Raw genomic sequence first — 17,857 nt, 5'->3', positions numbered from 1 at the left:
ATTGCATCGTTTTGCTTTGCTTTACTTGGCCATGCATCAACAGAAACCACAACATCATCATCATCTCCCTGTACGCGTGGAGCACTTGCAAAAAGGGTGTTTTGTATTCGTTTTCTTTTCTTGCTTCTTGTTTTTGCTGAATAAAAATTAACAAATTTCCAACACATGTTGGAACACAAAGCCACTAAAAACCATTGCAATCGATTATTTACTACAGCCAGAATGGAGACAAACTAGTTTTACTCGTTTGAGCATTCCAATCTGCTGCCGATGGGGTATTAGAGCATCGCTCAATCGGTTTTCGTACTAATCTACAGTTTTCGACTTGTTTCTGCGCTAATTTATATAAATACATTTGGATACGGGGTGCAGGAAATATTCCCCCATGTGAAAATGGATAAATTTAATGCAAACGACGAACGGATGATGACTGAGAGGCCGCCTGTGGGTAGCACTGATTCAATATTCATCAAGAGCATTCAAGAGTACATTCAATCTCACAATCTTTCACTTTATGTCAAAGCCGAATAAAAAACAGCAACAAACACAAAAGCTCAAAAATACTCGCATTCAGATGTACACACACCTCTGTTTTACCATAAACAACTTTTGCAATTGTCAGACTTCATGTCGACACTTCAGACACTCGACTGGCGTGGTGTGGAGCAGGAGAAGTGGGGCGAAGTGGGAGGATGAGAAGCAGCGGGAGACGCAGTAGGAGTAGGAGTAGGAGTAGCAGAAGAAGGCAACAACATCAACAACAACGCATTGCACTTTGTGGGCGAACTCCCAATTGCAATTCCAGGCTCCAAATCCCAGTCCCAGTCCCAAGTTCCATTCTCCTTCGCCAGCCTCCAAACACACGTAAAGTTGAGTGAGTTGTAAATGAAGCCCACACATGGGTCTCCTTCCCTCTCCCCTCTGCCTTCGCATCCATTTGCCTTTGCTCAATTGGAGTCAATGTCTCGGCGGAGATTCATGCAGAGATTTTCTGTATCTGCATCTGCATCGGCAACTACCGCGGGCCTCCCGCCGTCCGCAACGAACTGGAGGAACGCGTTCAACGAGCGACCGAGCATGCCGCGTGTGTTAATTGCAAAATGTTGCTTTTTTGCCTCTCCTGACAATTATTAAGCTGATATACTTCTTTCCTTTTCTATTATGCTCTCACACATACACGTGTGCAGGAAGCTTTCACACTCATGTGTAATATGGAATGGTAGGCACAAAAGCTCTCCTAAACTCAAATCAAATGATAAATTACTCCCGATCATGATGCTTAGCAGAATAAGAAGTAGTATTATCTCTATGCCTTAATATTTGGCTTTCCATTGGAACGCTTTTTCATATTCCTCCCATATCGAGCAGACACTTTCCCGAAGATTCTGAGGCCCCAAAGGCCAGTCTATGAAAAATCATTTATTATTTTGACGTTTCTTTTTCTGGAGTGGAGAGTCTTTGACTCATTTCACGCCCATCAGCAACTCACATCTCACATTTCCCCATTCCTTGTTCAAAGCCAGTCAGTCATACGCGTATAATTATTTGTAACTTAAATTTTTCTTAACTGCGAGCTGTATCTGTACCTGAAAGCTGTCACAAGCACACACACACACACAAGGTGCTAGTGGGCCATTAAATTTGCCAAATTAACATAATTACAGGCAACTGCAATAAAATGTAATTTATTTTGCCAGTTTGCATTTGGATTGGTTTGGGTTTCGGACTTGCGGTCGGTATCAATTAGTGTGTAATCAATAATGCACGAATGCATTCAATTAGGATTCAAATAAACTATTCAAAGTCCTTATCACAAACAGCCTTCAAAACGACAAAGAAAATGTGCGTCTCCTCCGCCTCCTTCACCTCATTCCAGTACCGTCATCTCATGGCCGCCAATCAGTCCGTCGTTTGTTGGGGCTATAAAAAGCGCAGCGCCGTTTGGAAATAAATCTAGCACAAAAGAGACCACACCAACACCACACAAAAAAACCAGAAACCCACAAAAAGAGAAGCTGAACAAAAAAAAAATGAATTCCAATCCGAAATGAAATGTAAATGCTGAGCCATCAAAAGATTTCAAGCTGCTCCGGCAGCTGAGAGCAGATGATTCGTTCGCAAGTAACAAAAGCCACCAGCAGAGAGAGAAGAGCCGCCAGGCGGCAGGCACCGAAGACGAAAGGCAGGTAGGTAATGGCGAATGTGGGATACCCTAAAAGCAAAGACTAGTTAGACTAGCGCTTGTTTTTCATAATGTCAAGTTATTTTATAGTAGTTTCTAGAAGTAGAAAGGGAATCGATATTTGTTTAATGAAAAACAAAGACGCTAAGCTCTGCTCATATGATAACCAGTGAATGGATGCATGCAACCTACAAGCCCAAACGACATACCTGTCTTGGTTAAGGCTAATCCATAAAACATATTTTATTTCGTATCAACAGAAATTGGAATGCTAAAGCAGGAAAAACTTGGTCCGAGCCAACGAAAAGTGCACAATATGCAAACAAGGAAAACAGAATATACCAAAATAAAAGATAATGCGAAACCAAGAAGCAACGGAAGGAGAAGGAGAAGGAGAAGACGAGTGTGACAGGCAGGTGTGGCAGCGAGCTGGTGTTTGCGCGGGGAGTTTGCCCGAGACAAAAGTAAAGAAAAATGTATTTGAGCTGCGTGAGAGAGAAATGGCTTATTGGAATGGTGAATGGTGTATTGGAATATGTAACGGGGCAGGGCGGGAGACAGACAAATGGTTAAATGGGCGATAACAATGCAAACGAGAGAAATTAAATCCAATGAAAGTGAAACATTCAGTAAAAATTGTAAATTAAGAAATGTATCCATAGAGATGATGCACCGCAAAACTTTTGTAATTCTTTTACCTATTTCTATGTGTATATTATTTATGTCAATTAATTTAATTTAATTCATTTAAGACGACTCCCCGATTACTTATTCAAAATCAAAAGAGCCAAGACACAGCAGCGACTCGCAGCAATCGTAATTCCCACATAAATTATTCAAGCCAAAGCAAAACTTGAATTGCCAAACATTTATCTTGATTGAACCCAATCACAATCACAATTTCCTTTTCAACATTCCCAGTGATTGACATTGATTCAATTAATTTTAATAAAGTAAGAAAAAAGGAGCAACTCAAATAAAAGTAAACATTTTCCGGGGCACCCTAATCTTTTCGTGCATTCGCAACGACCTTGTTCCCCCTACAACAAGGGGAGGAGTTCATTCAACTTTCTTTCGCCGAAAATTGAATTACATTTCGAGTCTGTGTTGTCAGTGGAGAATTGAAACATTTGACGCCATAAGAAAATTCTTATTGAGTGCTAACGGACACGTAACGTTGGCGTAAGCGAAAAACGGCGTTATAATGCCACAAGAGAAAGACAGAATGCAGAGAGAGCAGAAAGATGGTCCAAAGAATGTGTTGCCCCAGACTCGAATCAGTTGAAAATCGTTTTTACACAAAAAGAAAGAAAAAGAAAACCGGTTTACCGGAACCTTTAGGAAAGTTGAGCGACCAGCCAGCAGCAAACAAGTAACTCTTCGTTTATTCGTGGCCAAACAGTATTTTCGTGTTAATTATTTTGTTGTGATTTAAACTTGATTTTTATTTCCCAACCGATGGCCCTTCATTTCTGGCACTCATCGCACCTGTCGCATCGTCGCATCATTTGTCCATCAATTATCCATCAAAATTATTTTTGAAAAATTAATTTTCGACATTGTTTTGTTTTGGCAACTCGCAAAAGTCCATAAAAAAGTGCCTCTTGTTCGACCGCCTACAAAAATCAATAAATGGCCAAAAGCTTGCGAGCGTAAGCTTGGATGACAGGCCATGTGGGCCCAATCTGACCAGACAAAAAAAAGCACAACAAATTAGACGTTGAATTGAAATTGAGGTTTCATTGCTGTTTTGGGCACATTACAGCCAACTTTAACCTGTCCGTTGGCCCAGTATCCACGCAACAGCGTTTAACAAAACTACAAAACATGCGGCACATATTTTGCACAAAAATTCCAATGGGTGAAGGAAAGGAGATCCTGGTTTGCAGTGGTTTTGTGTTCCTTCTGCTCATCTTTCATTTGAATATTTGTTTAAAATATTTCATTTCCATGCTTAAATTTCAGTGTTCTGTGAATGGGCATTGACGTGTGTAATAAATATTCTGTAATTTCGTTTGAAAAATATTCCTTTAAAGGCATAATTAATATGAGCCATTGTTGTTTTTTGAGAACCTGTCAGAAAACATTCACAAGAATATATAAAGAGAACCCGCAAAACCCATGTGTATACGGACATATCTATATGTACATACTTGTATGTGTAATCGTACGGAAACCTCTTATTAGAATGAACCCCAAACAATATAGACAAATATTTAGTATTCAAGAGAACTTCGCCGACCTTTTTTTTGCGTCTCTTCAGTCTCCTATGAAGTGAATACCTACTTTGACGCTTTTGTTTGATGTGTCACTTGTCGTCTTGGGTTTTTTCTTTGTGAGCTTGTTAATATTTTATATTATATTGGCAGGCAATGATGCCATTAAATATCGATTAATGAAGAAGCAAAAACTGCTCCATAAAGGAACAGCAAATGTGTCCAACTAAGGCACATAAATACTTGCTTTTATTGCTTCCGTTTAAGCCTTAAAGTCAATAAGCATTTCCGTAGTCGTAAATATTCCCCATTCAAGTGTTTGCAGATTAATTTTGTTTATGTTTAGTGGTCTTAGGTTCGTACTGCCATATTAGATGCCCTTTGACCATCCATTGACAAACAAAGATCCCCAACCTCCAATTATCGTTGTACATATATTTTGTATGCCAAACAGGATGTTTTCCTTCATAGTGCAAGAGCCACGCCTTTTGTCCACTCCGCATAATCAACATATTCCTGTTCGTTTCTTTTTATTTTTTCACTTCTCTATCTTCTACGCCTAACACACACTTGTGCAGACACCCACATGTATGTATCTGACAAATGTGTGTGCGCGTATCTGTATCTTGTATCTTAATGTGTATCTCTTGTTGCTGGCCATAAACGAGACTACGAGCGAGAGAGTATGGGACCCAGAATGCTCCTCAAATTGGCAAGGCTATGGGCCACTCCACAGCGTAACGTGATTTGCATTTTAATGCGAAAATATGTAAAAACATAACAAATACAAATCTACATACTACATACATTTGTATGTACATATATGGAATGTATGGGGTGGTTGGATCCATTTCCCCTCCTTCCTATTCTTCTCTGAAGTTTTTGGCCTATGGAAATCGATTACAAGTGCAAATTATCCATGGGAATGGTCCCATTCGGGATAATTCAGTTTAATGGGCTGCCAAATGGTTTTAAACATAACTCGAATAAATATTTGTACAGGAACTGGAGACACATATAAATATGTCAATAACATATAAAAATAAATGTAATACTCTCTCTTTCGTTTCTTCTTCAAGAGAATTATATCATTTGGAGATATTCACATGTAGACAAGAAGGTACAACCATCGGCAGAAAACGTATCGTGTAGCAGGAGCCTACAAAATATTACACAATTTGTTGCTTGAATTTTGTAGGCATTTTTTGTAGTTAATTAAGTCTCCTAGTTCTGGTTCCGCCTCTTCTGGCCACTCATTAGCCGTGGGCCTAGGTCTTGGCCTAGCCTGGCCCGCTCTGATTGATTACAGTTACCTAACAACTGTGTAGCCGCGGCTCTAGAGATTGTCTGTTGCTGCCTAACTGTTGCCATAGTTGCTGCCTTCCGCCTGGCTTTATGCCACGCCCTTTTGGTCTTTCTGTACTACTGGACTGGGAGTTTCAGCCTCCGCCTGTGCTCCCCTCCATTGCCCCGTTAAAATTCTATTAGCGCATTTTTTTTGTGATTACACTACCTTTAGCTCACTGCTCTGGCTGTGGCATCAAACGGGTTTCCAATCACAGCGCTCGCGAGAAGCCGCAAAGAGAAGAGAACACGGAAGCCCCTGCCTGACTGTCCCCACGTTTAAATTACATTTCTTTGAGTTTTTCTTTGAGAGGCTCCATCACTGACTGATGGCTCTTGATCGATACATTGATTGATTGATTGCTTGATGTGGACTGTGGACTAAAGGGACTGCTCGGAAATAGCTTTTAAGCCCTGTCCAACAGGATTTTGATGTGTCATTGGCAGCTTGCTGCATATTATATGTTGATCAAATGTAGCTTTAGCTTCAGGTGTATCCAAATTAAACAAGTCTCTGCTTAGCTTACAGTACCCGATGGGTATTCCACATCTGAAGACAAACTGAAAACAAGAAAACTGAAAACCTGTTGTCTAGTGTTAATAAGTGTCTGCTCTTGCTGTACTTTTTATTCCTGTTGCCGCTCCCGTCGCTGTGCCAAATATTTTTGACAAATGCCGCTCAGCTTATGAAATATTTAAGCCAATTTTGTAGCGTGGCCATTCTGCTGGCTTTGTTGTCATTAAAAATTAATTATTAATGTTACATACCCATCATTGGACACTCTTTTGCCACCAATAAAACACCAAAGACCAAGCCCCAAAAACGCCCATTCCTCACTTTCGTTTTATGTCCATTGATTTCTATTTGATTTCCATTTCATTGTTTTTTGCTGCCATTAAAGTTTGCGCTTCACTTCGGGTTTCTCTTTTTTTCCTCCCAATTTTTCCTAATTTTCTTTCTGTTTTTCCTTCTATTTCTGTGGCGACACTTTCTAAATACAATTTTCTGCGCTGAAAAATCGCCGCGAAAAGCGTTACATAATTTATTATTTTGTTTTTACATACTTTTTCCCTACGAATCCCTCTCTGGATATACCAAACATCGGGTTTAATACCCTAAAATGGCTGGCATTGCAAGGGAATATTTATTTTCTACATTGATGTATCAAAAGTGCTCGACAAAACAATGAGACGCTAATGAGACTACTGATAGGATTGGAATATCTAATGACAAGGGCGAGAGTTGATTGGACGCCGTGGAGAGGATTGAATATGAGTAACACAAGTACATATGGACAATGGATAGACGAAAGGGAATTAATCCCTTTAGAAATCGAATGGTACGTGCGGCATTAATTATCAAAATCTGTGGATATATTTATCATATAAGGTTCTTTGTACTAATTTGTTTGGTAGGCTGTGTCACCAGAGAAAAAAAGCAATCAAAGGAAGCAAATGACCGTCAAAGTGTATTTTATAGTCTTTTTTTCTTTTCCACTTTTTCATAGCTGTTTTTCATTGTTTTATTCATTACTCTTTTTCACCGTTTTTGCGTTTTGCACTTGGACGGCAGTAATTAGCGTAATTTAGTTGCATTCAAGAAGCGGAAATAAAGTTATGAAGCTTTTTTTTCTTTATTTTTTTTTTGTTGTTGTTGCAGACGTTAAAGATAGGTGGAAAGGGGAATGGAGTGGAGAGAGAAATAAGTTCCGATTAAAGAAATTTGTTTTGTTTTTGCTTTTACTGTTTGCGGTTTTCCCCCCACTTTAATGTGAAATTCGCTCATGGGGAAATTTATTATAATTCCCCACTGGATCAGTGGAGGCAGTCGAGAGGCGAGGAGTTTCTTCATTTTAATTTAATTGTGGAAATTATTTGCAAATTAACTGGATTTTGGCTTTGAGCGAACGAAACTTTAATTGAATCCACAGCTGAGAAAGTTCTATCTCAACTTTCATCGTGATTCAACTTTCTTCCTCTGTCCCAAAGCTCCCCCTTCCCTCCATCATTCTCCTTTTCTCTCATCAGGCACTTTCTGAACTTTGGCACGTTCTTGGCTTCTGTTTCTGCTTTGGCTTCTAGGGGTTGGCACCCATAGAGCAGCCATTTAGGCCCATCCCTACCATGAATTAAATTAATGTCGTGACGCCAAGGCATCTGCTGAATATGCTGATTTACCTTCCGTGGAAGAACATTTTGCCGCTGCCCCCCAAATGGCCATCACTTTTGGCTCCTACTTTTGTTATAGTCATAATTTTAATGGCCATTTAATGTGGCTATAATTGTGTTCATAATTTCAGAGAAATCTCTCAAGTTCGACGAAGATGCAACCTTGCTATGAGGCCAAGGAGAAATAAGTATTACATACTTCTCTTCTGGATTCTTCTAACAGCCTTTCAACGACTGGTCTAGAGTCGGGCCTACATCAAATCTGATATTCCTTTGGTTTGTTTCAAATTCCTTTAAAATATATATATGTATGTACGTCAAAGTAAGTTTCACAGAATGTTTCAACAGACCTGCCGCAGAGAGCAAGTAAGTAAATTAATGCAGAATCAAAACCAAAACTTGCATATCATTTTTGAGTGAAAGAAAAAGAGAGAGGGAGAGGCTCTGCTGTCGATAAAGCAATCTTAACCCAATGCGGACACGTTTACCCTTGAACCGGAGCGGACGTTCTCGTGGTGCGGATTTATCAAGTGGGGCTCCTCCTCCGCAGAAACATCATAATCGGACGACAATAATAAACGAATGAAATAATACGTTTTTATGATGTGAAATGTTCAAGGCAGCGGGAAAGCGATAGGAGATTTCCTCCCACCGAATCATCGCTGGGAAGTACTACAAAGTCTCTTAGTAGTGTGCAAATTGGCAGATAATAAGAAACATTATTTAATTCTAATAAAGGAAGCGAACAAACATACAACAAATTATAATTGCACCATTTTAAAACCAAACTTTGTTCAATTTCATTTATTTAGCTGTCATTTTCAACATAATTATTGAACAACCAAACAAATAATCGAGTTTATGGAAATTATTATTGACACTTTTTGATGGATGCATTAAATTTCCATTTGGCAAACACACACACTTCTTACTCTCTTTTCCCGGAGACCTCCTTCCAGACAGAAGAAGTAGCAGCTTTTAACAAAGGGCGCACTATAATTAGAGCCCGCGATTTACGACTGTTTGTTGTCGGCATTCGGCCTTTTTGTTCTGGTTCTGGTTTTGAGGTACCTTCTCAAACAAAATCCATTGCCCTATGCACATTTGTGTAGACAAGCATCAATGTGGCCGTTGCATTGGTATGTGCGAGGATAGCCAGATAAATTCACTACAGAATCTGAAATCTTCCCTTGCAATTTCCATCTAATCCTGACACAGTTTTGCTCGCTTGCATCCTCCACTCATCCTGCTTGCACAACGGCAAATTTCTATCGAAAACATAACTCTTCTTGATGAATTATGCAAAGTGGACACACTACATTTTTACATTGTACACATGTTTCCACACTTGAATGTTGAATATTTTGCATTTGTCGCTCGTGTCTCCAAGGGGGGGCTAAATAAATACATGTGAACATGCAACATATCACGTTCGCAGGTGCATTATATATGCGTATATACTACACATGGTAGAATCCTTGGGCCAGATTGATTTTCCTTGCTGACTCTGCCTCTGCCATTCCCCATTCCCCTGCCTTGGGCTGTGGTGTTTGCTGTTGTTGCGCATTGTGGTGGCAGGTTGGGTTCTTTACACATTCTCTTATTGATTTTTTGTATTTGCCTTTGACTCTTCTTTGTTTTCGCCCTTTTTTTTCTCTCTTGTTTGTTGTGAAAATCATTTTTCTGTTTGCTTTTTTTACGTTCCGTTTTAATTGCATTATGCAGGAAAATCCAAGAGACAGTAGAGGGTAATTTTGGGTGGTGCAGGGAAGGTAACTTCATTTGGGACAGGATGTGGGCACAGCGTCCTGTCATTGTTGTGACCAAAAGTTCAAACTTTCCTTTTAGCTTGTTTTGCAAGTGTTGGAATTTTCCGCATTTTCACAGATTGTATTGTAAAATAAATGGATGAGAGCCGACAGCTCTCGTTGAAATTTGCATCAAGTTGCAACATTTAAGGACTTCCACATCATGGAAAATAAGCATGACATTTTTTAATATAAATTATCAGTTTTTCTTGTATCATTTTTCCTTCAGTTTAAGGGATAAAGTAAACCATTTCTCCCCCTAACATTTCTTTCTCTTTTACTTTTGCCTTTTTCTTTAATCTGGCCCGCCATAAATCTCTGCATGTGGCGGGCGATCATTAATATGGACAAGCTTATGGACACTATCCATACCTCTGAGCGGCACGTGTCCCCCTGCGTTCCATGATTCCCTTTTATCACCTTCCCACCTTCCCTTCTCTTATCTGTGCAGTGACTGACAAAAGAGTGGCACACAGGGTTCTGTTCAACTATTAACTTCTTCAGCAAGCAAAATACAGAAGACAGAAGCAAAAGAGAGAAATATATTGCACTTAAAGGATCAGCCACATAGAATGAAAAAGAGTAAGAGCTGTGTGGGAGTAGGATAAGAGGAGGAGAACGTAAAAATGCTAATCATTTGCTCATTAAATCCGCATCAGTCGCTGCCGCCGTCGGCGTCTTCGCTGGCGTCCCTGCCAGCATCGCTGCTAGTGTTAATGACAGGACAAACACCAGAAAAAGAGAGTAGAGAGTAAAGATAGACAGAGTGAGTGAGACCAGGCGAGAGAGAGAGAGAGAGAGTCTGTCTGCCCGGGCCGAATGAACGAACAGCTGTTATGTTGTGTGGCTTCAGCGAGAATTTTGGCACAAAGAAATTGAGAGAAAAAACAACAACAGCAAAGGGAGGCAGCAGGGCGAAGATATAAATAAAAGGAAATGTGGAGTTTCAGAAGGAGAACGAGACAGCAAGTAACAACGGGCATTTCAAGCAAAGGGCAAGTGAGGGTTACATTACAGTGGTTACTACTTCAAAGGGAATTTCCCTTTTGGGCTGCGCGGAATGTTAGGCCATACCATTTACAACCCCTTCTATGGACAAAATACATATGTTTACAGATAAGAGTTTAGATTATAATTTAGACAGAATTTCCTATCTGTATTCGCATGTTCCGGTGGTTTTTTTCTATCCACATTACTTTAGTTTTCCACTGTACTTACTGTATTTGCCAGAAAAGCACAGCAGCACCAGCAGCCTCTCCTCTCTCACTCTACGACACCATGCAGACGACATCTTAACGGCCTGTGAAATATTAGGCCCTGGGACTGGACTGGAATTGGGGCCTGGGGCAGGGATACATAACACTAGGGGCGGCCAGCGCAGAGGAGGAGGCGGGTGGCTGCCAAATCATCTGTTTTAAATCGATTTTCCTTGTTTTTGTTGGCTTGTGCTGGTAATATTTCTTTGTTGCTCGCTTTTCTCTCTCTCTCCCGAGCCTAATTCCAATCTCGTTTTTTATGTGTATGCGTCGTTTGTTTTCCACTTTTTCTTTTCGCTCTCTTCTCTAGTTTGTTGAGAAACTGCTAATGTTTCCCTGAGATGGGTCCTGTACCAGGGTTCGAAGGATAGCTAATATTTCAGGGCTTAAACGTATTTGTAATTTATCCAAATATTGGAGTCTACTCCCCCCATCTGTCCCCCTCTCTGATCCCCTACATTCGCCATTTAATTTACCCCAAAAGTAGCTACCAAAAATTGCTTCAAAATTTGTTAAACTTCAACAGCAGCCACAAAATCTCAGATCTACGCCTACGAAGCAACAGAGGGAGAAAAATATTTAAAACATTTTTCACATTAAATGAATCAAAAATTACTTATGCCACAGCTGTGGGGTGACCATAAAAGTCGAATCTTTCGCATTTGGACCTTTTCAATGAATCGAATTCTCATAATTTATGCAAATTGGCCGAAATGCCGGACAAAACGCAGAAAAAATTGAAATTTTTGTGGGTCAAAAGTAAAATACACATTTCTAGACACACACTCGCATGTTGTAAAGAAAGTTGTAAATTGTTTTTGTAGGAAATGAACAAAACAAAAAACTGATACATAGAGGGGAGAGTACACTGGTATTTATGGTTATGAAAAGGTATTGGATAAATGTGCTGTTTCGACCCACTGTACGGACACCAGTGTATAGCATCATATTAAAACTTGTTGAAACAATTACACATCCATCCCATTCGGATGTGATCTCAGATACGTGTTTCCTATCCCTCCACAGACCGCACCGAACCGCACCGCACAGAACGGGCCCGGCAAGAGCGGCTTTACGTGCCGCAAGCGAATGACTATCAGATAAAGCTCGATTGTAACAGCACATATAAAAAGTTTAAACTATTTCGTGGCGGGGACCAGTTTAAAATTTTATTGTTACGCTTGCGGAACAACAAAAACAACAAATATAATAGCAATGGCATGCGCTAAAACAAGAACAAGTCACGTCATGACTAACTACAGAAGCTAAAGCAACAACAAAACTGCAGCTGGGCAGGGGAAAGCAACCAAGAGGCACAAAGAGTGTAGAGGAGAGAAAGAGAGAGAGAGAGAGAGGCAGTGAGGAAGAGGCGTGAGGTATGCGTGCAATTCCAAAAATCAAACTGCCTAGAAAACGAGACCACAAAAGAAACACTCAAGAGAGTGAAGGTCAATAGCGGATCATAAAAAAATGCGATAAGGGGATGACAAAAACAAATAGAAGATGCCCAAAACTCACCTTTCGTGAGGGAAAAAGATAAGAATCAGATAAGTATCAACGTTTATAAAACAGAAATTGATTGCACACAATACTTTTGTGACGCACTGTATGAAGGGCGGAGAATATGGAACAAAACAAAAACCAACAAAGGCAAGAGATTTGGAAGCCGAAGAAGAAAAAGGGCAACAGTAACAGTTGAACCAAGCAGCAGAAGCAAAAGAATAATAATAATAAACGCATAAATAATAAACAAGCAATAAAAGAAACAGAGCCCGCAATCAAAGCAAAGTAAATGCCAATCGTGAATCAATGCAAAGAAAATGATTCCAATGACTAACTTAATTCAAATGAAAGGGAGTGAGGGGGAGCTTCTCCTACCAGCCACCTAACAGCCGTGTCACAATCGAGTAACTATGACCGTGTGCGGGCAATTACGAGTACCGATGGTCAGGGTAAGGGTTACCTATTATTCAGTTTTCAGGGGTGCGGGGTGAAGGTCGAACTGGTGATGGAGGGGGTGTTTAAGTGTGTATGTAACACTTGACTGTAAAATATAGAAAACAATGCACCTGCTATCTATTGTTATTCATTTGAACGAATTATTATTGCTTGAATTTTTAAGTAACTTAAAAAACACCTTATAAGTCTCCACACGATCCAAAAGTATTTCAATCTATGATTGACTTTATTTATCTTAATTTACTCTAATCCTTTTCTCCTTTGTTTCTTGTTTAGCCTCTTGATTTTATAAACAGCAGCAACTGATCCCCTCCCATATCCCTCTATTTCCATCTTCTTCTACAAAGTCCAGTATCCATGATCAATTTTACATATAATAAAGTGCACATGTACATGTGTGTGGGTATATGTACATATATTGTCTCCTGCCTTTTAGACTTTCATTTCGCTTTTTATAATCTTTCCTATACGGTATCTATCGGTTATCATAAAGGATGATTGACATTGCCAGGATACTGACCTCTCTCTCTGTCTCTCCACCTCTTGCCGCTCTCTCTTTTATTTTTTTTTTGCTTTTCCAGAATTTCCCCTGAATCCGGTTGAAATTTGTTTACTTTTGTTGCAATCTCCTAAGGATTTACATTTGTTTTTGTTGTTAGCGGTATTTTATTTCGTCAGGTTTTCGTTCTCCGATTTTTGGGTTGGGTAAAAAACAGGACTCGTTCGCTCTTTCCTTTGCTCTCTGTGCGCGCGCGCCTTGGCCAATTGATTTTCACTTTTGGCAATTGTCAAAAAAACCGAAAAAAATCATAATAAAAGAAAACAACAAGAAGGCAGGAATTTTCACTTGTGCCACTTTATGTGGCAGCAGAGCCCCGTCGTCGTTGTTTTCTTGCAGGGAACAGGTTTCTGCTTTTGTTTTTGGCTTTTGCCTTTTGCCTGTCTAAAAAACAAGAAATTCCTACCACGTTTTTTGCCTCTCTTTCTCTCTATCACTGCGTACCTTTTCCTTTGCCCGTTGACTTTGCCTCTTTTCACTAAGATGCTCGCACACACAAACGCGCACGCACAAACACACGGACGCACCAAACGGCAGCGACGGCGACGACGCCGGCAGCGCTACTTTGGCCAAACAACAAAAATTCTTGCGCTGCCTGATTTTGGTTTTGCTATTGGCTATTGGCTTTGCTCTTTGCGGAGGCGAACCGGTTTTGTTTCGTTTCTGTTTTTGCACTTCACTTGACGAATTTCGATTGATTTTGAGACAACATATCCGAATATTTTTCAAAACGGATTTAGAAAATGCTTGCACTGGAATCTTATTTCAATACTTGATGCACCGTTATTTTTCTATCATCTTCATCAGGCACTTGCATTCTCTGTGTTCCCGTCTCACTCGCACGCACAGAAGAAAACGCGCAGATCAACCTCTTGAAATTGAAAATCTAATTGATGTACGCATATATTTTTCAATTTTGTTATGTTTTCAAATTTATCAATTTTTATCACTGATTTATCGGAATTTCTGATTTCAGAAACAAATTCGACACTACCCGCGTCCGTTCGTGTTCGCGCTAAATTTCAGTGTAACCATACTTTCAGTGTGACAGCTTGGTTTTGTTGTCATATCGTGAATGGGTAATATTTCCTTATTGTGAACGTGCGCATAAAAGGTGCGCGAAATAAGCCACCTTACAAACAGAAATACCCTTGATCAACTTTCAAATTGTTTTCTTTCCTTAATTTTGTCTTAAATTTAACAAATTAATGTGCAAATATTGTGGAATTAATTAAATAATTAAATAAAAATTAACTTATATAATTAAATATATAAATAATTACTAAAACCCTTATATTGTCTATAGTTTTTTTATTTTATTTTATGTTTGGTGATTCTCATTAGTTTTTCATACTCCCTTCGCAGAGGAAGAGAGCTTTCAAAACTCCCTTATTTGTACCAAAAAATAAGGTTATTAATATATTTTATTTGTTTGATATTTAGTTTTTATTCCGACATACGTCATGTTATATGAATCCTTAAACAGGTGCAGAAAATGTGGGAGTTTTGAAAAGTTCGTCCTTTTTTACCTTATTGCCATACCTTGCGAATCACATGCCAAAGAGAGGATTAGGTGAGCAGAGAGAGGATTAGGTCAGCAAAGAGAGCAAGAGACTCTCTCCTCTTTCTCCTCATTTTTGCGGCTCAATATGAGCACAAATATACCAAAAATAATATACGTTCACACTTACAAACACTATTCCTCGATTTTGATCTTCCATTTAATATTACCAGCTAGTTAGAGCTCTCAACACAAAAACTATAATTTTAATTGACTAATGAATGAATTCTCCTCAAGATTTACTAGTTTTTATGGCTTTCTTGTATTGGATTATTTACAAAATAAGGTTTGCTCCTTGCGAAATTTTAGTGCAGCCATATATATAAAATCCACCCAAACCATAGAGTGCACTCATTATTGCGTTACATATATGAGCTGGATGCAGAGAAATATCGATAGTGGGAACAACTTGGCGGCAGCAAACTCTTAATTTGAAAAGAACCCACGTACTTAGAATTACCTTCAATAATTAAATTAAATATATGTGGCAAAGGAACGTAGGTAACTTAAGATGGGACACATTTTCTTCACTGAAAAACTGTACTATCGTTTTTCTATTTGATTACGTTTTATACTGTCCTGTCTATTTCTTAGCCCAATTTTGGACACTTGGGAATTTCGGTCCGTTTCGTGAAGGTTTTTCCTCGTTTTTTTGCTCTCTTCCTAAGTATCGTTTATCATTTTCCTGACATTCCGCCAATGCATGCAGCTCAGGTACTTTCTTGGGTGGTGCAGGCGGTTATGGCCCGGCCCTATGGGAGGGTGTGGTCGTTGTTGTTTCATTCACTGGAAAGCCTTTTTTCCCCCTTTTTTTTAGTTTTCATCCTAAGTTGTTTTTCTTAAAGTTTGCTTCTGGAGGCGCCGCCAGTCCCCGAGATTTGGCATTTTTATTACCCGAAATGGAAGACGTTTAAACAAAATTGAGTCAGCAAAACATTTTCACAGAACTATACATTTATATAAATATACCCTGCTCGTAATCATTCAATACTTCAATCCATTTCTTCTCATTGGCTGGCTGTCTGCTTATTTTCTTTATTTTATGTAAATCTTTCGCTCATTTGTTCGTCAGGAAATGAAATTGTTGACTGAATACACTTAAGCGACCACCAAAATACTGACCTCCCTTAGGTCAGCGCCGAGTGGAGATGGCATGGGATGGGAAGTGCTGATAATGGCAGTAGGGAAGGCAGTTGCGTTGCTGCGGTAGTGGCAGTGGGAGGCAGTGGGAGACTGCATTTTGTATAGAAAATTTCCAATGTGGCCACTAAATGAAGCTTTTCGCTGTTGCCGTTATATTTCGTGCCTCTAATAATTCAGCGAATTTCCATTAGGATTTCCATTGACGAGCCAACCACAGACTTTGTGGTTGCCGCAGTATTATTTGGTTGAAGGTAGGTAGCTAGATAGGCCTGAAATTGCAATTATGGCCGCACCGCCCCGCCACCCAATTCATGGCACCCTTTTCCGGTTGAATTCATCAGCAGCATCAAAGGATTAGAACACACATTCCATTGCCTCTATCTGTCTCTGCCACTGCCTGACAGCCCATACTCGCAGATTTGCCAGAGTGTGTACGTTTCCCCATGTGTTGTTGATCAGACTGTACCGTTTGTAGCTATACCTATCAAGATGAATTCAAATTAATACAAATCGATGGCCTTGACATATGCAACCAGTGTAACATGCTAAGCTCTGTACAGTTGGGTTCCTAAGTATGTATTTCAAATATTTAATTTAAGATAGAATCGACACCCACAAGTCTTTCATGACTTTAGCAGCTCTTGGCACATTTTCTGTGCACTTTTCACAGTTTTCAACTAACAATGGTTTCTCGAGGAGGTAGAAAAGGAAGCGAAGAGGAGTCAAAGGCAGAGGCAGATTATAACAGTTGTTAAATTGTTCCCACTATTGCCGGTTCATGCGTGCTAAGAAAACAGTTTGAGATCCACTGTACCTGCTAGATGGATGTTTCGTAGCCCGCAACCAATGACTGTTTATGCGCGATTTATGAACCGGGGCCGGCCACTGCAACGGGCTCTGGCTGTTGGTGCAACATGCATGAGGCATGACACGCCCCGCCCCCACCACTAGCAACTAGCAGCGCTTTCATAACGGCCCACGCTGGGTGGCAGCTTCACTTCGTCTGGATCCGGTCGAAAGTAGCAGATGAACAAACATTTTGTACGTACAATAAATAACAATAAGTACTTGGATCGTGTTGGGATAGCTTCGGGCTGACCTGAGGATTGCATTAGCTTGTGGCAAGCACAGATACATAGTTGATATATAATCTATCCATAAATTACTCTAAAAAGTTTCGATGTAACCCCAAAAACTCAACACTCAGACTTCTTCTTTTCCTTTTTGTTATTTTTTGAACACTTTGTAGGATTGAGGATGCTTCTTTCTTGCAGACAAATACGAGAGTCCCCGAGATGGATCAATGTTTGGCGCTCAGCAAAGCAGAAAAATGCCCAGAAATGGTGGCAAGTGAAAGTCCGACCAGACCCACAGACAGACCCAGAGCCAGACGCAGACTCACAGACGCTCCGTCGCTTCGTTCACATCTCACTAACCTCGTGATTTACATTTGCATTTTCATTTACATTTACCGCAAACCTGACTGACTGACAGACGAGGGACAACGAGGGGCAGGCGACGGGCAGGATGGCATGGGATGTGGGCTGTGGGCTGTGGGCTGTTGGGCGTGGCATGCGTCGAATGCAGAGACCAGCAATCTGCATGGACGTTGAGGAAAGTGAAAATTGGCTCAGATATTCCGGGCTAAATGAGCGAAAGT

At 40.0% G+C, this 17,857-nt stretch overlaps 1 protein-coding gene across 13 annotated transcripts in view; it reads right to left on the bottom strand.

Annotated features, from left to right (window-relative positions):
- The window catches only part of LOC117585202 (SH3 and multiple ankyrin repeat domains protein 1), a 62,979-nt gene extending 48,461 nt beyond the window's left edge, over positions 1–14,518 (bottom strand). For 8 of the 13 annotated variants that reach the window (XM_034275023.1, XM_034274945.1, XM_034275272.1 and 5 more), the window contains exon 1: positions 13,455–14,517. The gene's annotated coding sequence lies outside the window, so the exon portion shown is untranslated. Of the gene's footprint in view, positions 1–13,454 lie in introns of all 13 variants that reach the window. The other 5 variants (XM_034275528.1, XM_034275105.1, XM_034275612.1 and 2 more) reach the window with 3 other exon arrangements.
- Between the last annotated feature and the right edge of the window lie 3,339 nt (positions 14,519–17,857).

This window comes from Drosophila guanche, unplaced genomic scaffold (assembly GCF_900245975.1).
Source record: "Drosophila guanche unplaced genomic scaffold, DGUA_6, whole genome shotgun sequence".
Taxonomy (NCBI): domain Eukaryota; kingdom Metazoa; phylum Arthropoda; class Insecta; order Diptera; family Drosophilidae; genus Drosophila; species Drosophila guanche.
This window is presented reverse-complemented; position numbering and strand designations above follow the sequence as displayed.